The sequence below is a fragment of the Hemiscyllium ocellatum genome, chromosome 7 (genome assembly GCF_020745735.1).
Source record: "Hemiscyllium ocellatum isolate sHemOce1 chromosome 7, sHemOce1.pat.X.cur, whole genome shotgun sequence".
Lineage (NCBI taxonomy): Eukaryota > Metazoa > Chordata > Chondrichthyes > Orectolobiformes > Hemiscylliidae > Hemiscyllium > Hemiscyllium ocellatum.
The window spans coordinates 120,247,020-120,272,317 of record NC_083407.1 but is presented as its reverse complement, the minus strand read 5'-3'; the positions used below and the strand labels follow the sequence as shown (position 1 = coordinate 120,272,317).

General features: G+C 42.2%; 2 non-coding genes across 2 annotated transcripts; one reads left to right on the top strand and one right to left on the bottom strand.

The window, feature by feature from the left end:
• Positions 1 to 6,901: 6,901 nt before the first annotated feature.
• trnas-gcu (transfer RNA serine (anticodon GCU)) lies at positions 6,902 to 6,983 on the top strand. The gene has a single exon. It is a non-coding gene; the product is annotated as a tRNA-Ser (tRNA).
• Positions 6,984 to 22,919: 15,936 nt separating this feature from the next.
• Positions 22,920 to 22,992, bottom strand: trnav-aac (transfer RNA valine (anticodon AAC)). The gene has a single exon. It is a non-coding gene; the product is annotated as a tRNA-Val (tRNA).
• Between the last annotated feature and the right edge of the window lie 2,306 nt (positions 22,993 to 25,298).

Below are 25,298 nucleotides of genomic sequence, written 5' to 3'. Positions count from 1 at the left end.
ACACTAGTGATTTGTTCACGTTTCCAGTGCTTTCATGAAGCAGGAAGCAGAAGAAGATACACTGTGAAGCGATTGAGATCTGACTACAGGAGCAGAAAATAAGTTGTACAGCGCAGAGGAGAGCTTTGAAGTATTGAATTCTGGTTGATGGAATGATCATGCTTTCACTAGGCCACGCTGCTACAGAAGGAACTATGTCAGTGCCTCTCAACATTGTGATGTCACAGGCAAATGTCACCGTTACACTGCAGGAAATTCCTTTTTCCAATGTGAGGGCAGTCCATATGTAAAGTAGCTTATATATCGAATCCTTTCACATAAATAATTCCACTGCACCTCAGTGTGTTGTATTGTCTCCTTTCCACTTTACCTGTCATTGTGCCTGCACTGAAGGGGCTTTGCTACTTCTGTGTGTCTTTTACAATCTGGGTGATGTGGGGCAGTTGTATTGACCCATCTTCTGACAGAATTTTCCACTTCACTTCAGTCCGCCCTATCTTCGCTATCTGATCCCATTCCCGTTGTTTAGGTGTTAAATGCTCGTCTCAGATCCAGCCTGCCTCACCCAAAATAAATGGAAAACTCAGTCACACTGGGATCACTGCAATCGAGGGATATCTTCACTCCAAGGTCATTCATAATTCCAAAGATAAAGTTAGGGCTGCAGATGCTGACGATCCGTGTTGGTAATGTGATGCTGGAAAAGCACAGCAGATCAGGTAGCATCCGAGGAGCAGGAGAATTCAGGTTTCAGGCTTACGCCCTTGAATAAGGGTTGTGAATTGGGGCTGAGAGATAAATGGAAGTGATGTGGGATTGAGGGAAAATAAGTGGAAAGCAATAGACGAATGAATAGGAGGGAGATTATAATAGGTCAGAAGTGGCAGTGATGGAATGGGTGGCAAGTTGAAGGCTTGTGTTTGGGGGAGGGGAAATGAGGAAATTGTTAGAATTCACATTTATCCGGTGTGCTGTTAGGGTCCCAAGCCGGAATGTGTGGCCTTCCTCCTCCAGGCGTTGGGTGGTAACGGTTTGGCAGTGGAGGAGATCCAGGACCTGCATGTCTTTGACGGGGTAGGAGGGGGCGTTGAAGTGTTCAGCCACAGGACGGTGAAGTTGTTGGGTGCGGGTGTCGCAAAGATGTTCTCTGAAATGATCTGCAGAAAGGTGTCCTGTCTCCCTGATGTAGAGGAGACCTCACTGGGCACAACGGATGGAAGAGATGACATTGGTAGCTCTATGGGAGAATTTGTAACGGATGTGGAATGATCCCTTCAGGCCTTGTTTGGAGATAAGGGGAGTGGTGTGGGTGCTAGTTTCACCCCTCCTTTAGTGGCAGTGAAAGGTGCCAGGAGAGGGTTGTGGGCTGTTGGAGGGAAGTGTGGACATGAACATGGGGTTGTGGACGGAATGGTCTTTACCGAATGCTGGCAGCGTTGGGTAGCGAAATATATCTCTGGTGGTGGTGTCTATTTGGAGATGGCATCAGTGGCAGGATATGATGTGCTTAATGCGGCGGTTGGTTAGGTGGAAGGTGAGCACCAGGAGATTCTGTCCTCGTTGCGTTGAGTGGCGTGGGGTTGAAGGCTGTTGTTGTTTGAAGTGGAAGAGATACACTGGATGCTGTTGTCAACCACGTGGGAAGGCAATTTATGATCGTGGATGAAGGAGACCAACTGGGTATTTCTGAGGTGGAAGTGGCCATCCTGGGAACAGATGTGGTGGAGGCGGAGGAATTGGGAAGAAGGAATGGAGTTTTTACACGAGATAGGGTTGAAAGACATGTAGTCGAGATACCTGTGGGAGTCGGTAGGCTTGTAGTATATGTCTGTAATTTGTCAGTCGCCAGAGACGGTGATGGAGAGGTCCAGGAAGGCGACAGAAGTTGCCAAGATGATCCAGGTAAATTTGAGGTCGGGGTGGAAGGTGTTGGTAAAGTTGGTGAGCTATTCAAGCTCCTCGTTGGAGCACCAAGTGGCGCCAGTACATTCATCAATGTAGCGGAGGAAAAGGTGGAGGATGATGCCTGTGTAACTGCGAAAGATGGACAGTTTTGCGTTTCTGACAAACAGGCAGGTATACCAAGGTCATATGCGAATGCCCATGGCTACCCGTTTCGATGGAGGAAGTGAGAATATTGGAAAGAGTAGTTGTTGATTGTGAGGACTCGTTCAGCCAGGTGGATGAGGATGTCCGTGCAAAGGTACTGGTTGGGATGGTGTGAGATTAAGAAATTGAAGGCTTGCAGACTTCTGTCACGGCAGATGGATTTGTACAGGGACTGGATGTCCATGGTGAAGATGACGAGTTGGGGGCAAGGTAAACGAAATTCTTGAAGAAGGTGAAGTGCATAGGGGTGTCACGAATATTAGTGGGCATATCCTGGTCTGGGGAGATAGGATTGTGTCGAGGTAGGAAGAGATGATTCGGATCGGACAGGCGCAGGCTGACACAACAGGTCGACTGGGGCAGTCAGGTGTGTGAAACTTAGGAAGGAGGTAGAATCGGGGAGTGCACGGTTCACGGACAATGAGGTTGGAGGTTATTGATAGGAGATGCCCAAGAGGTGATGAGATTGTGGATGGTCTGGGAAATGATGGTTTGGTGATGGGAGGAGATGTTGTGATCGGGGTCAGTAGGAGGAGGTGCCTGCGAGTTGGCACCGGGCTTCAGTTTTGTCCCTCAGCTCGACTCACAAGCCTAATTCCTGATGAATGGCTTATGCCTAAATCGTCCATTCTCCTGCTCCGCGGATTTTGCCTGACCTGCTGTATTTTTCCAGTACAACGCTCTCTACGCATTCATTATTACTGTCTCATTTCACACTACCCAGTCCACGCTGTCTGTTTGATTCTTGAGAGCACTGTTCTCATGAACTGTGACAGAATCTGCCAATCTGAAACAAAAACAGAAATTACTGTAAAATTACAGGTGAGCAGGCAGCATCTGTGCAGATGAATCACAGTTAATGTTTCACATCCACTGGGTCCATCTCTCCACAGATGCTGCCAGACGTCCTGAAATTTTCCAGCAACATTTGTTTTTGTTTGATTTTCAACATCAGCAATTTTTTTTCGTTTATGATTTCCTATTTTCTGCCAATATAATTTGGCTAAAAATTACGTTAAATGTTTTAAATATGACTGCGATGGATTGGCCAGATTCCACCAGCCCACTACTTTTGTTTGATTCACGTGACCAATGCCTTTCCACTTGTTCACCGCCCCCTACAGCTGCATATAAATTGACAAAATTGTGGCATTCTCTCGGATTGGTAATCAGGGGAGAGATTGATTGAAATTGTTGAAAACGTAAGATAAAATGAGAAAATACGGTATATTAAACGGGAAACTGAAAAGGAAAAAAGAACATCAAATGACAATTTTTTGATAAAATTGAAATGTAAGATTTGAAAGATTCAGAAAGTACTTTCATCCACAAACATACCACAATGTGGAATGTAATTTTTGGGACAGCCAATGCAAGCAGATTGCAAAATCTTAGTTTTAAAGTCTTGCTGCAACTGTTTTGGTTTTAATGAATGCACACATGGGATTCAGTGCTGTAATGATCCCCTAAACTGGAGAAGGAAATCTTTGCCTTCAAGGATACGTCCGGAATGTTCACTGATTCATCCCAGTAATGGCAGGACTGTCCTCTGGAAGCATATGAATAAAATTAGTCAACGTTCCATGGAGTTTCGAATGAGTGGTGAAGGGAATGTCTCCATTCACAAATTAATCATTCAGTAGAATTCAATACAGGGACCCATGAAATGATGATCAAATTGAAAAAGAACACGAACATACGATACACAATAGCTACGACAATTACTGTGTGAAAACCGTTGATTTCAGATCCACGGTAGCCTTTGGTGAAGACATTTACTGTCCAGAACCTGTCTGCACTGGAAGGACTGGAGACACACTATGAAGTATTTGAACTTCAGTCGCCTTTAGAAATAGCTGAGGCTCACTCAGGGCACCGGGAGTTAGAGATGTTTGCCTTTCAAACTTTTCGAACATTTTGTGGAAGAATAAAGGGAGTGCTAGATAATTTTCGTCTCCATGGAGACGATGTTCATGAACTGGATAGATAATAATTTACCTTATTGGAGTTTGTAGATAGAGACGTCATATTTAAAAAGCAAAGAGTTCATAGTGTAACTGTGAAATCTGTAGGTCACCCTCAGTGGGAGCATTGTGTGTAATCCTTCTCCTCATTCTCCACCAAAAACATGCAAAGAGGTTAGAAAGGGCACAGATGCTGTTTCCTCGATAACAAGATATTAGAAAGGCAAGTGACATTGTTTACTGAGACATAAAAATATCAGAAAGGAAGCAAACGGGTTGATAGAAAGAATGAAGGAGTTTATTCACGAGATGTGGAAATGCTGGAGCAGAAACACGCAAGTTTGAAATAAACAAGTGAGATTTTCACATAACGTGAGGTTTGAATGACTAAATCAGGGAAATCTCCTCTTTCGAGTGAATCAATAACTTTAGATTAGATTACTTACGGTGTGGAAACAGGCCCTTCGGCCCAACAAGTCCACACCGACCCGCAACCCACCCATTCCCCTACCCCTACATTTACCCCTTACCTAAGGATACGGGCAATTTAGCATGGCCAATTCACCTGACCCGCACATTTTTTTTGGAATGTGGGAGGAAACCGGAGCACACCCCACGCAGACAGGGGGAGAACGTGCAAACTCCACACAGTTAGTCGCCTGAGTCGGGAATTGAACCCGGGTTTCAGGCGCTGTGAGGCAGCAGTGCTAACCACTGTGCCACCGTGCCGCCTGTTAGTTAGAGATTCAAAACCATTAGTGAATGATTAAGAAAAGTTTGAATGAGAGTTTCTTCCAATCAATAGAGTTAGTTAAATCGTGAACGACTTTCCAGAAATAAAACGTAGAAGCTGATTTCACAGTGTTTTAAAAGTTACACGAACAAACATACAAGGAGGGAATTTACCATTGAGAGAAAGTCAGTGTGGTTGCGTAACAATTTCGAATTTGATTGACTTCAGACACAAAGACATTTCATGAACACGTACAACTGATTAAGATTGAATATAAAACGTTCATGGATTGGTAAGGTGTGGCGTGTTATTCAAGGTGAAACTCTGGAAATGGAGCTGATGTCCTAAAATAACTGCAGACAGAAATTATATCCAAATGAGTCGGAATTGAATCGTCACTTGGAGACGCAACACCTACTTTAAAGATTCGACCACATTCACATGATGTTATGAATATTTCGTACATTCTTTACTCCACCCAAGAAATGCACCAAGAAGACTCTGTTATTTTGTATTGTTAACCCTCTGTACTTCTCTGCAGCACGCCATTGAAGATAAAATATGCTCAGGCCAAAATTCAATTCAATACAATATTCAAACGGTTCAACATCTATTTTCCCGAAATTTAAAGCACTGCACATGGGAAATGTTATCCACCTGCTGAAAAAAATCACCTTTGGCTCTCTCTCCACACATGTCTCTTCACGTTTTAAATACTTGCAGTATGTTTGTTAATCAAGGAGTCACTATCCAAAAAAGGTCATTTCTCAATCCACAAACACGGGTATTTTCCCATAAACTTGGCTTTGCTCAATATCACCTTCTATCCGTACCCCTCAAGACAATGAATAATTGAAGCTGCTCCATGTGAGGCTCAAACTTAAAACTTCAGCACAGCACAGCCCACTGTACTGGCACAGAGATACCATGCACTGGCACCTGCATCACAGGAGCAACACATTAATGCTTACCTCCACATTCCTGGTTGTACCTTAACGTTTGGGAAACCGAATTTCTCTGATTCCATGGCTAGTAACGGGGATTATACGATCATCCTCACCAGTGGTTCTGACCGCAAGTGAGGAAAATGGTGAGCTACTCATTGGAAAGATGGGTAGATTTTTGAAATATATAATTTCAACATTTGCATTCACTAACCAATGAACATTTTATTTTGTTTTTCATCTGTAGAAATCTTAAAATCTTCATCTTTTACAGACTCAATGACAGATCTCCATTGTGTCTCTGGTATCAAATTCCAAAGTGTAAACCCGCTCTGAATTCTTCCACCACAGTCCGCTTTTAGGTAGTGTTGCTGTTGTGGGAAATGCACTTCTCCGCGTGTCAACTGCTGCTCCCAGCATTCTCTCTGACACTGCACTCATTTTCCTTCTGACACTTGCTCACTGGGTTGCTGTGATCATAATTGGTGTTGCATGGCCTAGGAAAATGATACAGATCAAGGTATTTGCATTGTTGAATTCAATTGTCTGTTTAGTCTTATTTAGAATTTTGAAAGTGTCTGTTCTGTACAGAAGAGGGTGTCAAAAACATCTGAGCAGAAGAAAGGTTTTCCGAATAATGACATTGAGCACTATGCACTCTCCTCCAGTCTGGAAAACAAATTCTCACTGGCAATTTAATAGACAATAGAAAATAGGTGCAGGAGTAGGCCATTCTGCCCTTCGAGCCAGCACTACCATTCATTATGATCGTGACTGATCATCCTCAATCAGTATACTGTTCCTGCCTTATCCCCATAACCCTTGAGTCCACTATCCTTAAGAGCTCTATCCAACAAGTCTTTCTTGAAGGAACACATCCTTCTTACTCGGGTTCTTCATTCCGTTGACTTCAAATCTTCACAGAATTCAACAGACTTTGTTACATAGTCTTTTCTTCATTTTTGTTCAGATCACTGTGAGCAGAGTGTCACAGTGGGAATGCCGTTGCCCCACAACCCAGAGGTCAGACCATAGTCTTGGAACCGTACTGTGCTATTCAGCATTTCACAAGACCAGGGAGAAATATCTGCTGTGCTGCATAATTTACGCAATTCACTTATTCATAAGTTCATACCTGGGCTATTATATGTGACGAGGTGGCCGAGAGGTTAAGGCGATGGACTGCTAATCTATTGTGCTCTGCACGCGTGGGTTCGAGTCCCACTCTCGTCGCTGTTTTCAATGTTGCTATTTTTGCATGTTCACACCTGTCTTATTGAAATTGGAACTCCAATGGTCAATTTATATGCATCGAAGCTATTATAAAATCCCAAAGAATAATTTGAGTCAGTTGCTTAAACTGCATTGAAACGTAGATCGCATTGGGATAATGAAAAGTAACGCGATTTTCTTTTTCAAGTCAAGCTGCTGTGACCTTTTATCATATGAAAGAGATCCAGGAAAACCAAAATACAAGAGATGCGAAGGGCATGTTTATGTAATGGGATTCTTAATGACTGTTTTGTCAAATGAAATCTGGAGCATGTTGAGTAGAAGTTATTCATCTTGGTGAGAAGAGCACAGAGAGAGAGCACAAAATAATGGAAATATTTCAAAAGGGGCATGGCGTGGGTGTTGGGGCACCGAGAACTGGCTATAAATGCACAGTAAAGAATTGCAGATATGGGTGCCATGCATGGATACGGAGAGACTTACACATTGGTCTCCACCTTGATGAAGGCTGGGAACAAGGCACAGATAAACACAAGATGTGGGAATCAAGCTCCAAAACGTTATGCATACACTGGATGCATCACATTGAACTATGAACAACTGGAGAAGTCAGCATGTTCACTGCAGGGACTGAACCTAATCTGTGGATCAATATTCGCAAATTCATGCAGCATTAGCACGAAAAATGATTTAGTGTGTCTTTAGACGAATGTCATTAACAGAAGTTTCGTTCTAATACCCGTGTGGTTGAAAGAAGAGGACACTATATGTCAAGGTGGATGACAACGTAACTAAGTTTGCTTTGAAATTGAGATCCATTTCATTATTGTACACAGTGGACAAGTTCATTTTAAATAATACAAACCACATTCCCTCACCTGGAATACAAGTGTGATTTCATTACAAACATTGCCCTTGCTAAGTAGCAGTTACTCAACATGAAAAATATGATGTAATTTTTATTGAGTATACATCAATTAGCACCATGATCTAACTTCGGATTGACTGCAATATGCACATGATAAACAATATTTAAGAAAGAATGTCTTTTGGAAGTAATGATTCGGTGCTGACGAAAAATAATATTAAATTCACATGATGCGGATATTCCACCAATGGCTCCAATGGTGGAAATGGTCAATGGGCACTATTTCTAAGTTGGTATAGAGGTGTGTGAGTTGCAAGGGTTGGGAGCTCCCAACTCATCTGGAGCAGCGTCTGCTCACATGGGCCAGGGAGCATTGGGGCAGCAGGCTGGGAGTTCCAAACAAACCTGGAGCAGCTTTTATTTACTTAGAGTAGCAGGGAACATTGGGGCAGCAGACTGGGAGATCCAACCTCACCCGGAGCAGCTTCAATTGACGTGGAGCAGCAGGGAGCATTGGGACATCAGACTGGGAAATGCAGCCTCACATGGAGTAGCCTGTATTGACATGGAGCAGAAGGGAGCATTGGAACATCAGACTGCGGGATCTTACCTAATTTGAAGCAGCTTCAGTCGACATGGAGCAAGGAGCTTTGCGACATCCGTCTGGGAGCTCCACTCTCACTTGGAGAAGCTTTTAATGTCAAGTAGCAGAGGGAAGCATTGGGACATCAGAGGGATAGATCCAACCTCAACTGGAACGCTTGTATTGACATGGAGGAGGGAGCATTTGGACATCAGAGTGGGAGCACCAAGCTCACAAGGACCACCTCTTAATGACATGTAGCAGCTGGGAGCATTTGGGCATGAGAGTGGTAGATCCAACCTCAACTGAACCGCTTCTATTGACATGGAGCAAGGAGCATTGAGGCCTCAGACTGGGAGCTCCAACTTAAATTGGAGAAGCTGCTATTGACATGGAGCAGCAAGGAGCATTGGAACGTCAGGTTGGGGGCTCCAACCTTGCCTGGAGCAGCTGGTATTTACATGGAAGAGAAGGGAGGATTGGGACATTAGGCTGGGGGAAAGGATATTCAACTATTTTAATCTGAAGTAAAATAGGTTTCGAAACTCAGATGTTAATTGATTTATGAAGAAACTTTCCCAAGAAAATAATTAATACTTCAGAGGCTAAAGACAATTCCTGCAAATATCCAACTCAGGAAAACGCATTGGTACAGAGAGAAATGGGAGTAATGTTTCATGTCTTTGTCTTTTCTTTTCTGGCCGACTCTGCATTGGATTATATCACTGAAAGGACGTTTTCACTCATTTCATGTTGTTCAGTTTCCTGCAAATACGGACAGGTCAGTAACGTAATCTAAATCTGAAAATTAATGGGAATACGCGATGTTATGATTACGCTGGAGTTTACCTCTAAATATGGTGAAAACGCAGCAAAGTAAGTTGCAATTTTCTTGATCACCAGCGACCTCATTGATTGGCTGCTCAAATTGTGAATGGTAGTTTTTTTTAAGACAATTTGAAGTGGATCATTGATGGTGATTATCTTTGTTCTTTGTTCACTTTGTGACTGTTACTGTTATTGCTCATGTCATTGTCAGCACCACAGCTCTGCAGCGTGTAAAATTTCAGTTGTGCATCTGGCCAGTGGTGCAGCTATTCTTATAGCTGGCTACGGATCAGGCGGGTGCAGGTTCAACCTTTGATTGGCACAAACGCATTGTGGAGATTCAGCACACATCCAAACTTTTTTTTGTTACACTGAGGTGGATAGTACTTGAAATGTTCATCTCCACGAACGAATATTCGTTTACTGTCTTCGATCAATTAAACATTACCAAGAGCTCTTAATGTTAAAAATCACATTGCATCAGATTGTATCGAACAAGCATATTTGGAAGCACCAGTGTTCCGTGCAGTGTTTCTTCATCAGGTGATTGTCAACTGTTGGACTCTAATCTGGCTTTGTATGATTTTTAAATTTGTCCACCCCAGTCCAACACCAACACATCTAAGTCATGGGTACCATCGACACCACGAACGGTCAGTTAAAGTCCAGGTGATCTTCCAAAAGATCGCGCATATTGACACACACGTCAAGTTTCTGCAGAAAGACACCCACCTGATGAAGGAGCGGCTCTCTGAAAGCTAGTGTTTCCAAATAAACCTGGTGGACTATGCCCTGATATTCTGTAATTTTTAACTTTGTATACCCAACTCAACCACTGGCACTTCCATATCATAGAGAACATCAGTCATGTCCCAGCGCAGTCAAAGAAGGCAATCTTGGAATAGCCTCACTCATTGTTCAGAAGGTACGTTTAATTTTCAGAAACCAACCTACTCAATTGTGAATTACTACAGATTGTTGATGTGCTGAGCTGTTTGTTTTAGCTTTACATTAAATGGAAGTCTGTTAGCTCAGTTCGCTGGCTAACTGGTTTTTGGTTTAGAGTGAGACTAACAACGTGGGATTAATTGTCGCACTGTCTCAGGGTGCCAGAAGGATCATCATCTCCTCTGCTTACGTGATGTGTAATACAATGTGACTCTAGTGAGTAGGAATGCACCTGTCGATGTCAAGCATCATTATCATTGCCATCGATTGCCTTGGTCATTTAGTCACAATGACCAGGAACGGGACTGAGTCCTTTTAATACTCACTGATTTAATGGGATACAGAAAAATGTTGTGAAAATAGACTTGATTGAAAACTGGGTTTCCAAGGGTCGCTGCGTTGTTTACACAAAATGTTACATTATCACAGGGCTTCTCACTCGGTCGGCTTCAATTCGGCACAGAATTCGATTCAACCACACTTCACGAACATGCTTCTGTAAGATCCTACAGACAACATGAAACACACTGCACTCATCATTAATCTTCACCATGGCTTCATCCAAGGACATAATGCACAGTTTTCATGAATACTGAAGACATAAGAATGTCATGCAAGAGTAAATTGAATTTCAGTTTAAATTGTAAAGTGATAAGAATCTAGAGTAAGATACAGAACGCCCGAAATTCATTTTTATTATCGTGGTCAGAACTCTAGTCAGAAAAAGGGGAAATCTGTCCCTGAATCCCCAATATCTAACCGCCAGTTTGCTCCATGTATCTAGTTGGAAACCTGTGTGAAGGAGCATGAAGCTTGAAAGAGCACCTGGGAGAATCCTCCACTGTCTGATCTGAAGCTACAACAGCAGCTGTGAGAGCGATGAGATAAAGGGGAGGACCTTGGTATTCCATGGTGTAGATTCACATTGTCCTCATCATGCTATTGTTTAAAACCCTCTGTCAGAAACAGCACAGACTGAGAGGAATAGGAGGGGATCATTTCACCCGCGCTACCCCGCCATTTGACATAATTACAGCTGATCGAACAGGTCAATGTCTTTTCCCAGCCCATCTACATCAACCTATCGCCCAAAGAGAAAAAGACACTGAATAAATCGAAACACTCTGTGCAACCGTGGGAGGGAACTGTGTTGAAAGACAGTGAGTATCTGCAGTGGGTTTTGTGAATGAGCAGCCAATTGCTGGCTGATCATATTTCAAATGATATAATTTTCTTAAAACTCACCACCAAGAAAGTGAGGAACCTTCTCTGGTCAGTAGCAGGGACGAGAACTCCAGACGATGGGAACTGACGATGAAGCAGCAGAACAATCATTGAATCAGCTGAAATCTGAACAAAATTGCGATTCTGGGGGGAGTCAAACCCACAAACTGTGAATCGCGATCTTCACAATGCAGTAGATGTCCACCACGTCTTTCATTGTGCCACTGAGCTGCGCTAGCCTCCATTTTACTGCACCAAAAGTTACAGTATTCAAGTCTTTCAATAAATATCTGTTTATTTTCGCCCCACCTTCCAGTACCTGGTCCTTGTCTGTGCATGCTCTAGCTCCTCAAGTGTTCAGCTAAATACTCCTGAAGTATTTGGATGACTATTAGCTTTACCACACGTTCAAACAGTGAGTTCCAGACAAACAACACTCTCCGGATGTAAACATGCTTCCTAAATCTTCACTGAACATCCTCCCTGTAGCGTTTCATCTATAACCCTGGTTATTTATCATTCCCATAAGAAGTTTATTCCTTTCAAACGTATCTATCCCCTTTCTGTGCACGTTAATCAATTTCTCTCTCAGCTTTCTCTGCTCTCAGATAGAGAGCCCCAGTCGAGCTCATCTATCTTTGCATTGGCGAGAATGTAGTGCTTTAAAAGCACATAACGTCTGGCAGCATCTGAGGAGCAGGAGAATCGATGTTTCGGGCATAAGCCCTTCATCAGGAATGAGGCTTTTGTGTCGGGGTTGAGGGAGGGGAATGGGGTTGGTGGTCAGGTAGCTGGGAAACCGATAGATGGATGAAGAGAGGTAGAAGGTGGTAGTTCGGAGGGGCAATGATGGCCGGATTCAGAGAGCAGTGCCTAGCTGGAGGCTTGGGATTGGGATAATGTTGGGGGAGGTGAAATGAGGAAACTGTTGAAATACACATTTATCCCGTATGGTTGCAGGGTCCTAAGGTGGAACAAAAGATTTTCTTCCTCCAGGCATCGGCTGGCAATGGAATGTCGGTGTTTTTTTTTCCCGAAACATCTATTTTTGTACTTCTCAGATGCTGTCTGACTTGCTGTGCATTTCCAGCACTACACTCTCGACTCTGAGCTCCAGCACCTGCAGCCCTCACTTTCGCTTATCTTCGCAGGGGCAATGGTCGAGCTCAGGCACCACGTTGATAAATCTCCTCTGACCACAATCCCGTCCAAACGCATGTTTCCTGAAGGCTGGCAATCACAACAGAATAAAGTTATCAAAAGAAATGTAGAAATATCGGAACAAAATTAGCAGGTCTAGTGCATCTGGGGAGACATTTTCGAGCCAAACCATCCGCCTTTGGAATGAATGGTATGTGTAGATGGGGCAGGAACGTGAAAGAAGATGGGCAGGGTCTAAAATGATTGAACTCCATGTTGGGTACTGAAGATTGCATGTTCTCTCATTCGGAAATGACGTGCCACTCTTGCAACTTGCACAGGCCATGCGGGAGCTCTGCAGCAGACCAAACTGACATGGAGGCATAGGAACACAGTGGGAATTGGCAGTGACAGGAATCTAGAAGCTCAAGTTCTTTTTTTGCTTGCAGACAGAACATAGGTGTACTCGCGTTTGTCACCCATTCTGTTTTTCTCTCCCCAGTCTTGACGAGATCACATTGTGAGCAGGAAATCCAGTTTGCTAAATTGAGTGAGAGGCAGATAAATCACTGGAACTTTACACAGTGAGGAGAGACATCGTAAACAAGTAGCATTGCATCTTCTGAAATTTCGTGAAATTGTGCCATATGGGGAAGTGTTGGGGGCCAAGGAGGACTGGATGATGGTGCTCAGAGAGAAATTGTCCTACATAGTGGCGGTATTCAGTGGTATGGGCGAGTGGGGAAAGGGCATTAGAATGTATATTTTCCTGAGCTACCTTCTATAAGTAAACACCTCACTACGAGCAAAACTACCTAATGATTTTCATTCCAACACCGACTCTAGGTACAGCTTACAGAAGTCACGTGTTTGCACAGTCACTGTCATTGTGTCTCCCCGGGATCAGCAGCACTCCCCCACGCTGATTCAGACAGCACAGTTCTTACTCTGACATGTCCGTTCGAGAATGGAAGGACAGGTATTAATAACCCACTCTTGTAACAGAGTACCTGTATTGCTCAATCACAATCGCTTAACTATCCGAACCCCTTTTTAAATCACTTGATACAGAGCCTTGTATGGCTTGGCATCACAAATTCACATCTGAATACTTCGGAAAGTTTTGTGGACTTTGCCTCTCCGATCCTTGCATGCACTGTGTTTCAGATTTCAGCCACCCACTGCTTGCAAACGTATTTCCACGCATTCACTGTAATCTTTCTGCCTCTGATATATTGTCAACACAGGAGAAAACGGAGTTTCGTGGAATGATTGGTTCGGCTGGGATTATTCTCTTTGAAATAAAGGAGGCAGAGGGGACCTGTATAATCACATGATAACATTTATAAACGTTCAATATTCATGGGATCTTGACAGGGTAGTTATGGGCAGGTGTCCTCCTCTGGTATGAGGAGGACACCAGAGGACATGAACCCAGAATTAGATTTTGCCTATTTAATTCAGAAATGAGGAGTCATTTCTTTGCTCAGGGGCCAGTGAATCTGTGGAACTCCTTACCGAAACTGTTGTTGAGGTTGAGTTGTTGTGCATTTTCAAACTGTGCTAGACAGATCAGAAAGACGATAACGCTTTGTCGAGGCAATGCAAGAGAATGGAGTTGAAGATTATCAGATCAGCCATGAGTTCATTGAATGTTCGAGCAGACTCGATGGTCTGAATGGTCGACTTCCACTACTGCATCATTTGGTCTAATGCCTTACTTTGTTGATAAGTTTCGAATTTTGAGGGGATGGGATGAAGTGATAGAAAAGGTTTCTCAAACTGATCAGACAGATCAGGAACTAGGCTCATAAGCTCATAAACAAGAATTGTGCTGAGGCCTGGAGACAACAAATGGCGCTGGGCACACCACAGTTGTGCATGTGCAGAAGTTGTGGTTGCTCAAGAAAATTGGTGGATCTAATATTGTTGCCAACTTGGTGATCACGCTGGATGACGGATCCCAGCATGATGCACACAGCAAAAGATTGTGAAAGAATGAAAGGCTCATTTCATTGGAAAAGTTTTCTGCGGTTCCAATTCAATTGACTGTTTAAGATACTGATCAAAAGTTTGTGTGGTGTATTACATTAAAATTCACAATCCAACTGGATAAAATATTGCACCTGATCTCTCCTTATTTGTATTGCTTTCATTAGATGTAAATTCATAGAAAGTCAAGATGGAATGAAAGGAGGAAAGAAACGTTTGCACTCCTTTTCATTATCCCAATATAACTTCCAACGGAAACAAATTGCTTTATTTCGACTTTGATGAGGTTTCGATTTATCACAAATCTCCGGTGTAATGAAGGGCAAGAGCAAGATTCTCCATCCAATGTGTATTAAAGATGTGAGGCACAAACGAAAACCACAGCTGTTTTTGATAGAAGTAACAGCCAGAGTAGGATTCATATCCACACATGCACAATGATAGACCAACCCGTCGCCTTCACCTCTGGGCCACTTCAGCCCATTGCAAAGGGGCTCACATGTGACCACATCAAGATTACATATGGTGCACCCAGGGGATAAGAAATTCCCTGAGAGGAATCGAATCCACACCATTATGTTTCTGCATTCAGCGAATAATAATACCAGCAAAATCCAAAGAATTGACCTCGTCCTTGGAAGGAATACCTGTTCTTGATTCATTCCGAGTCGGAACTGTCTCAGAATTAACCAGCAAACATGAAATTGCCGTTACATTCACAAGCATATTTAGACTTGACGCATAATTTCTTCAGACAGTTTCTCTCTCACGTGAAGAAGTATATATGGAGAGAGAAGTGAAGGTGATGTTTTAGCTCGATGGGCTTTCTCATATGGCTGAACCTGAACTGGGTAAAATTTCCGGAAATGCAGTTTTCTTCATTTCATTTTATTAATTTGGATGCAACTTCATTTTGTTCATTGCAATGATCGGAAGTGAATTGGATTTATATCATTGGAACTTTTAATGTTGCATTCAATTTTGCTTCCGAATTTATTTCAGCTTAAAGAAAATACTGTCGAGAAAAACAGAAGGTTAAACTACAAAACAAGATGCCAGTTTTGATGCTCAGTTACTTTGGCAGGTTTCTGTGGGTATCAAATGAACCCAACATCATGCCGATTGTCCTCCCAGCTTTAAGGCGTGGGATTAAAACAGGAAATCGATCTCCAAGAGACAGGTCACTTCCTATTCATTATGGAATATCTTTCCTCGACAATATACAAAATCTACTCAGTTCCATTTATCACGTTTCATGTAGAATATTAATATAAATCGTTCAAAACTCTGATGGTTCTTTGCTCAATATTATTCAGCTGCATACGTTCCCGATATTTCTTCACATCTAAATTCGTCCAAATTAGACATTGTTTCCTCACAACTTCCACCGCCCACACACCTCACCCCCCCCCCCCCACCGCACCACCACCCCCCCCCCCCCACGCACACACACCCCACATTTACACTTTTACCTGGCCACAGGCTGTCTCTCTCCTGGCGAAACTCACTGCTTCTGTGCCTCGAAATGTGTCTCTCCAAATATTTGGAAATGGATTCTCAGAGTGACAGAAATTCTGCTCTCATTATTTCTTTGCCCGACATCGATGGTTTTGAAAGCCTGACGTTCAGAAATTTGCGAACTTGAAAGAGAGAATTTACCACCTATTTACTCTCTCCAAACCTCAAATACTCTGGAAAACTTCCATTCGGTTTTCCTTGGTTCAGTTTCAAATTTTCCAACACACAAATAAATAAAATTCCATCCCCACGAAACGCCATCAGCATCGTCTCTAATGTCTTAGCGGCCCAGTAAACGCTGGCAGTGTCCTCTCTGATAGAATCACAGATTCCCAACAATGCAGAAAGTACAGTTCAGCCAATCAGGTCTGTAGGGACATTCGAAACAGCACCTCAACCAGACCTAGCTCCCGTCTTTATCCTGGCATGACTCTGGCTTGTGATTTCAAATAAACCTGTTGGAATGAAACCTGGCATCGTGTGACTGCTGACTTTATCACTGCGTTACCCATGGCTAACTCACTTAACTTACTCAATTCACTCCCTGGACACATCAACGAATTTAACACGGCCAATCCACCTAACCTACAGACTTACCAGCAGTGCGAACTAATGAGCAAATATACCACCATATTGAACACTATCTGTATCATGTTTAATGGCTTTATACACTGGCAACTCAGCCGGGTGAAAGCAAGCTGCGCCCTCAAACCGAGCTCAATGCATCCAAACGCGGTTCTGTGCTGTACAACCTCATTAGTGCTGCTGGAAATGTTTCTGCACTCAGATCTGAATGGGTTTACTCTGTTTTCTTCCTTAGATTGCTGCTTTTCATAAACACACAGTCAGGAACAACTCTATATAATGGTTTTCATTGCAACACGAAACACAATGTGGAGTTTGCAGAAGTTACGTGTTTGCACTTTCACTGACACACTCTCACCCCAGGAGCTGCAGTCCTTCCCCAGCTGATTCTGACAGCACTGTCCTTCCTGTGACATAACCAATCGAGAATGGAAGGCCAGGCATTAATAACCTTCAATGGGGAACAGAGCGACAGGTATAAAACATTTACGATGCCCCCAGCGGAGAATTGAGCCCAGTGACAGGCGGGGACACTAACCACGATACTGTGGAAGACAACAAAATCGAAGGAGGCCCTGCAGCCTGTTGTGGCCGCACTTGGCCAACACAACTGCTTAACGGCCTGAAACAAGATTTCCATTATTTAGCCCATAGTCTGATATGTCTTGGCATCACAAATTCACATCTGAATTTTTTTCAGGTTAAAAGACTTTTCGCTTCTCTGACCGTTTCTGCCCATATAATCAAACCTTTCTGCCTTTTCCCAAAATCTCTTGGCCACAGTGTTCAATCCCTCCATCAATAACAAACGCTTCTTTCAGTCTATCCTATCCATATCCCTCATTATTTTGTACATCTCAGTCATGTCTTCTCCAATCTCCTCTGCTCGGCGACGAACAACCCCAGTCTGTCCAATCACTCTTCATAACTGAAACTCTTCAGCCCAGACAATATCCCATTGAATCTCTCCTGCAACGTTCGCAGTGCCATCACATACTGTGAATTGCAGAACTGCACACAGTACTCCAGCGAGAGCTAAATTAACTTTTTGTCTGCTCTGTTACAGCGTGAGGGCGTCGCTGTCTCGGGAGTATTGACTGCGATCCCTAATCGCACAGCGGGTAGTCGATACTCAACCGTATTGCAGTGAGTCTGGAGTCACATCGAGGCCTGACCAGGTAAGAATAGCAGGTTCCTTCCTCAAAGGACGTCAGTGAACACGATGGTTTTGTTTTTTTTCAACAATTGGCCATGTATTTATAGGTGTTATTAGACTCGTAATTCCAGATAAGTATTGTATCCCAATTCTAACACCTGGCATGTTTGGAGTCAAACCCGGGTCCCTGGTTCATCTGTTTGGTATCTGAGTTAACTATAATCGTGCTCGGCCATTGCGGAAAACCCGTGAAAGTAATCTTTCTGAAAGCAGTCGCTTTTCCTCGATATTGTCCTGTATCATTTTCCTGAGCTTGACCGCCCATAATCGCAAGTCCATATCAGTAAAAGCTGCTACCTGAGGATTGGCCTCACAACAGCGGTAACCAAATGGATCAACTGATCTGCAGGTCCCGATGGTGGGGTTGGGGCACGTTCACCCAGCAACAGTGACCGCAGCAGCACAGACTGAATGGTATCAATGTGAGAGTCAGTGTTGGATTCTGCAGTGCCTTAATGAAATAGCAAATGACTCCACAACCACATGATGAAAGAACAGCGCTCCGAAAACTAGTGCTCAGTTAAATCTGTTCGACTCTAAACTGGTATTGTGTGGTTTTTAACTTTTTACACCATAGTCCAACACCGGCATCTCTAAATTAATGTAATGGGGCTGTGGGACGGAAAGTTCAGTTAGTGATCGTAGGAGGGAGTGAAATCTCTGAGAACGGGTGGATTTGAATTCTGATATATGAAATACAGAAATGTGAGCGAGCAGAATTTGAAGGGAAAAGATTATCACCTTGGAAAAACTTACCTTATCAAAACAACTGATTCCTTTGTGTTTCCCAAGAGCTGGAGCAAATAGAAAAATTGCTGCTGTAACTCGGATTCGAACCGAGGTTGCTGCGACCACAACGCAGAGTACTAACCACTATACGATCACGGCATCCCACAGACGCGTGCGCGGACTGTGTGCAATAAGTACAGTCTCATAGGGCATATTAGGCAGCGCACCAAATGCACAATATCAGTGCTCAGCGAACAGTGGCAGATATGTGGAAACTCAGAATGGGCTGATCGTTTAATGTCGGTTCCCTCAGAGGCTGTGGTGATTGAATAATATGCTGAAGTAGATTTCTCCAAAACATCAAAAACTCCGGGGACAGTGCCAGTGTTGTTGAAATATATGCTTCAATCGTAATGCAGTTTAACATTGGCTACTTCACCAGTTTCCCCACACAAGGCAGTAACCACTGCTGCCACATAGTCCCAATTCCCAGCCCCAGAATCAGAGGAACTGAGTGGCGCAGTCGCGAAGATGTGCGAAAAAGCTTTATCAGCCAGTGGGTGGTTGGAATTTGGAATATACTATCTGCATTGTTCAGAGCGACAGAAACCCTTACAACCTGAATAAATATTCAGATGCCAAAACATATAAGGCTGTGGGGTAAGAATTGTGAAATGTGATTCAGTTCATTAGGCAGTTGTATTTGAGAAGTGTGGCCACAATTGGTTGAAGGGCCTCCTTTGACACTCTTGTTCTCGGTAGTATAGTAGTTAGTATCCCCGCCTGTCACAGGGCTCAATTCTCCGCTGGGGACAGTGTAAATATTTTAAAACTGTCGCTCTATTCCCAATTGCGGGTATTGATACCTGTCCTTCTATTCTAGATGGGGCATGTCACAGGAAGGACAGTGCTTCCTGAATAAAGGTGGGGAAGGACTGCAGCTCTCAGGAAGGCTGTGTGTCAGTGAACGGCCAAACACGTGCCTTCTGCAAACTTCACCTTGTGACTGTGTTGGAATGAAGAGTATTTGACAGACTTGTTCTGGATAGAAGTGTTTACTCGAAGCAGGAAGCTGAGGAAGAAACAACGTAAACATATTCAAATATGAGTGCAGAAACATTTCCCACAGCACGAATGAAATTGTAAAGGACAGAGTACCTTTTCGATACATTGAATTTGGGTTCATTTATTCTGATGAGGCTGTTACCAGGGTATAAAACCATTACAAAATGATACAGAATTTACTCAGTATGATGGAACATTGTCTCAGTAATTCGCACTGGTTTTCAGAGGGAGGGTTGGGTTGATTGGCAAAGTTAAGTTGCCCTCTCGTGTCCAGGGAGTGAATTAAGTAAGTTAAGTGAATTTGCCATGGGTAATGTGGGGATAAGGTCAGAAATCACAGGACGTCAGATTATACTCCAACAGGTTTATTTGAAATCATAAGGGGGGAGGGATTCCCCTTCTTCAGGTGAAATATATGGAAATAGCGAGGGGAGGTGGGTCTAGGTGAGATGCTCTTCAGAGAGTCAATACCGGCCCGATTGACTGAAATGCTCTTTCTGCACTGTAGGATTCTGTGATTCCATGAATTGATAATGACGGGGTTTACTGGGTGTAAAGCCATTAGAGAACATGCTGATGGGGGTGTACTGAACATGAGATTTTATTCACTTGTCTTCTTGGAAAACTAAGAACAGTTATCCTTGAACCAAGGAAGACATAATGGTTTTTTCTGCAGGTTATGAAATGTTTGGTCAGAGTAAACAGGTGGAAAATTCCATCTTTCAAGTAAGTAAACATCTAGATATCTGGTGTTCAATACCTTCAATCAAACCTTTGAAGGAGAAAGAAATGATGAGAACAGAATCGCTGTCACTCCGAGAATCTGGTTTTCAAAATATTTGGAAAGGCACTTTTGTTGACATGCAAGGAATAAATTTCACAAGGAGAGACACAGCGTGTGGGTAGGTAAAGGTGTAGGGGTGGGGTGTAGTCGGTCGGAAGTTGTGGGGAAACAATGTCTAAGTTAGTTGACTTTAAATGTAAAGAAATTCCTTTAATGTGTGCAGCTGAATAAGATTCAGTTCCAAAAGTCTGCATTTTGAAAGATTTGGCATTATATTCCACCTAAAGCATTGTAAATGGAACGGAGTGGATTTTTATCTTTTGTGAAGGGAAGATATTACATAATGAATAGGAAGTGACCAGTTGCATGGAGAACGACTTCCTGCTTTCATCACATGCGTTAAGGATGTGAGAACAAACACCATGATGTTTGGTCCATTTAGTACTCTGTGAAATTTGCCAAAGCAACGAGCAACAAAACTGGTGGGTTTTCTTTTGCACTTTAACCCTCTGTTTCTCTTAGCAGTATTTTCCTTAAGCTGAAATAAAGTCAGAGCAAATTTGAATACAACATTAATCGTTCCAATGAGATATATCGAATTCACTTCTGATTATTAATGAACATGTTGAGGTTTCAGCAAAATTAAAATGAAACGAACCAATCAGCGGTTCTTGCGATTTAATCCAATTCAGGTTCAGCCAAAAGAGAAAGGCCATTGAGCGACAACATCGCCTTTATTTCCCTCTCCATGGCTGCTTCTTCACGTGAGAGAGAAAGTGACGGAAGAAATTATGAGTCAAATGTACGTGTAAATATAAAACTCAGTTCTGACTCAGAATGTATCAGTGACAGTTATTCATTCTGACCAGCATGGCTATTTATTGGAATTTGCTGTTATTATAATTCTGGTGAAGGCAGAAGCACAATGGTGTGGTCATATGTCACCCCTCTACAAAATGTGCAGAGGGGACCGAGGGATTATGGTGGTGGGTAATTATACCGCTGTGCTCCACATTCACAGGGTCGAGTAACACTCTGGTTGCTAACTTTATGTACCGCTCTAGCAGTTTTTATTTGCAGCTCACACTCTGGTATACACTGGATCGAGAATCTTGTTCTTGCCCTTCACTGCACGGGAGATTCACAAATAATCGACACCACATTAAAGTCGAAATGAAGAGTGAGAGCAGCCATTCTATTCAATTGTAGATGAAATTGGTGAAATGAGAAAGAACCCATTTTTCTTTCCGCCCTCCATTCCATCTTGTCTTTCTATGAATTTACATCGAAAGAAAGAAAAAAAAACCTACAGATCGGGAGCACAGGCTTATCCAGTGGGTTGTTCATGAGTATTTTAACCTAACACTTCACACAAAAATCTGATCAGTATTTCAAACGGTCAATCGGAATTGGAACCACAGAAAATGTCTCCAATGAAACAAACATTTCATTCTTTCACAAATTTCTGCTGTGTGTGAATCATACAACAATCCATCATCCAGCGTGATCACTGACTTGCCAACTGTATAAGATCTAGCAACTTCCTTCAGCAATCACAGCTTCTGTACACAGCCACCTGTGCTGGGCCCAGTGTCATTTGTTGCCCCCAGGCCACAGCATATTTCTTCTTCCTGAGTTTATGAGCCTTGTTCCTGCTCTGTCTGATCTGTTCAATAAACCTTTTCTGCCACTTCATCCCATCCCCTCACAATTCTGAACTTATGAATAAAATAAGGCGTTAGACGAAATGTTAAACCAAGTGGAAGTATGCTATTCAGCGCAAGGAGTCTGCTCAACCATTCAACGAACTCATGGTTGATCTGATTTGGAAATGCTGGTGTTGGACTCGGGTGTACAAAGTTAAAACTCTCACGACACCAGGTTATAGTCCAACAGGTTTAATTGGAAACACACTAGTTTTCGGAGCGACGCTCCTTCATCAGGTGATCACCCGATGTAGGAGTGTCGCTCCGAAAGGTAGTGTGTTTCCAATTAAATCTGTTGGTCTATAACCTGGTGCTGTGTGATTTTTAACTTTGTAAACCCCAGTCCAACACCGGCATCTCCCAATCATATTTTACCTGTCCAGTAACGTCAAGTGACCTGTCGCACATAATTGAACATTCTAAATATTCCGACAGCTGGAGAAATCGGAGCTATAAGACCTAGGAGTGGAAGTAAGGCCATTCGGCCCAACGAGTCCACTCCACCATTCAATCATGGCTGATTGGCATTTCAACTCCACTTACCAGCGTTCTCCCCGAAGCCCTTAATTCCTCGAGACAACAAGAATCTATCAATCTCGGGAAAATGATCAATGCAGCATTTCTTAACAACGCTGCGGTGGGGAAATTGTTTTAGGTGGGACTCGAACCCACGCCCCTTTCTAGACCGGGAACCTAGATCCAGTCCCTTAGACCGCTCGGCCACACTACTAGCCAATTGAATAGCAAAGCAGTTTCTGCCCAGTTTCGAACTGGGGACTTTCCGCGTGTTCGGCGAACGTGATGACCACTACACTACAGAAACAAGCCTCAAACAAAGGCCAAACAAAAGCAAACATTGGACAAAATAATCAGCCCAGAAAATTGTGGAAAGACCAGTTAAAGAGGTCACAAAGGGTCGAGAGATCCAGTCACAACCAGCCCGAGAGTTGTGCTTTGAAGAGTTTTATGCATACTTCCTGGCACCTTGACTTGCAGCCAGTGCCTGAGCGTTATACACCTCGCTTGAGAATGACGACAAGTGAAGGGTGTTTTCATGAAACCCATTGAATGCTTAGAATCCAGAATTTTGGTAAAATGTTGTAAAATATTTCCCAGATCATAGAAGTCAGCTCAACATTATTGAAATCAAAGTACTGGTAATGGTCTTCAAGACCACCAAATTACTGTTCGGTGAAATACGCTTTGTACGTGCCTTATTGTTCTCAGGATGAATAATCACAGCAAACATCACAGTCTCACCAGATCCAAAGATATGCAAGATAAACCTTATTATAATTTACACACTATATCTTTCCCAGACCCATGATGACACCTTATTTCTTATGACTGAGGATACTACACGTAACATGTATCGAGATGAAGCAAGTCCTGAATATAGGATTTTTTTCTGATAGATTTCCAAGCCAAAAATTATGATAAAAATTTAATTGTGGCTCATTACATTGTCAAAAGATCCCCATTAAATGTATTTATTTGTTTATTCAGAGACAACATTGAAACAGATACATTGATAAATGCTGTTGACTGTATGCTTCTGTGAAAATAAATCTCCCTTATGGCTTACTTTCTTTATAATTCTGACTCAAATGTCTAAATATTGATGAGATGAAAAATTGCATGAATTAAGTACAATGCAGAATTTGTTCTTATTATATATTATATTTCTTCAGAAGAAAAGTAGAGAAACCAAGTATAGAAATTTTGAAGATCTGAGAATTTTGAATGACAAACCATTTCTGATCAATGGTCACTGAATGTCTAATGTCTTTCCATATCATCATGCCAGAATTTGCATTCTCGGCTGACAGATTAAGAAATATCTAGTCAACATCAGAGCAAATCCATTTAGACATATTGAATCATTTACTTTGCCAAAGTTCTAAAATTAATTATCAATTCATTGTCATTCCAAAAATCACACAGTTTAGGTTTTGTAACAAACATTGTCAAATTCACATTTTAATTTAATCCAGTATTTCTTAGTGTCATTATTTTAAAAAAAAGTTCTCTTATTTCAGGATTGCACAAATACAAACTAATTAATGATTCCTTATCCAACACTCACAGGTAATATCTGTTCCCTTCTCATTTGAATGTTCACTGAAATCATTGGATTAATATTCATCCTGACAGATTAAGAGAGGTCTGATTATTTTACACTCCAATAAATGCTGTTCATTTTTACACATGACATATGAGATTTCTAATCATTTTTAAATTCGCTATGAAATGTTTTTAAGATTAATTGTTGCTTATATCTAATAGTTAAGAATTGACCAAATCCAGTGTATCTAGTTTTAAGTGTGTAGTTAAGGCTCAGTAACATAAACGCATTGCATTTTACAGATACCAATTGTAGCGAATGGTGATTCTTATTTCAATACTTGAATCTTAGTTGATTTGCAGTTCTGGGCTGCCCCCACCTGGAATAGAATGGTCCATATTGGCTCATACAAAATGCCTGACTTTCAAAAACAGGCAGCCTACCTTAGAACTAAATGACAAGGTGTCAGGGGGTGATAAACTAGACTAACATTCTGTCCCAGCCTTAAATTAAAAGAAAGCACACTACCAATGGACCGAGTCCAACGCCAGGACTACAACATTCCAGACATTTCTTTATAAGAGCATGCCGACATACAGACAAATAAGCAATCCTGATCTTCATAAATGAAAGGATAATTGCCCCAATAAATGAATAAACAGAAGCTGCAGGGTGCAGCCCAGTTAACTCACAAAGCAGCTATTATGACAACAGAAGAGTTCATTTGTCAGTTATAGTTATTATTTTACAGTTACTCAGAATATTAAACAAAGGTTCTAATTACAGATTCTTGAGTATAATAGGGGAAATTTGCAACATAAGTTTGATACATGTAACCAATGCCTACTACAAACGTCATAGCAAAGCATTTAGACTGAGATTTGAAGTTACTTAGTTTTAGGAATTAACTTCACGGTATGATGTTGATTGCCCATTAATTACGAAGTCCTGACAGAAAGAATAGCTGTATAATTTTACACAATGTAACGAACTTTATAACACAAGTCATATTACTAATCTTATAGCAAGTAAGCTAAAATTAACTGTCTTTTCTATTTCTTTGT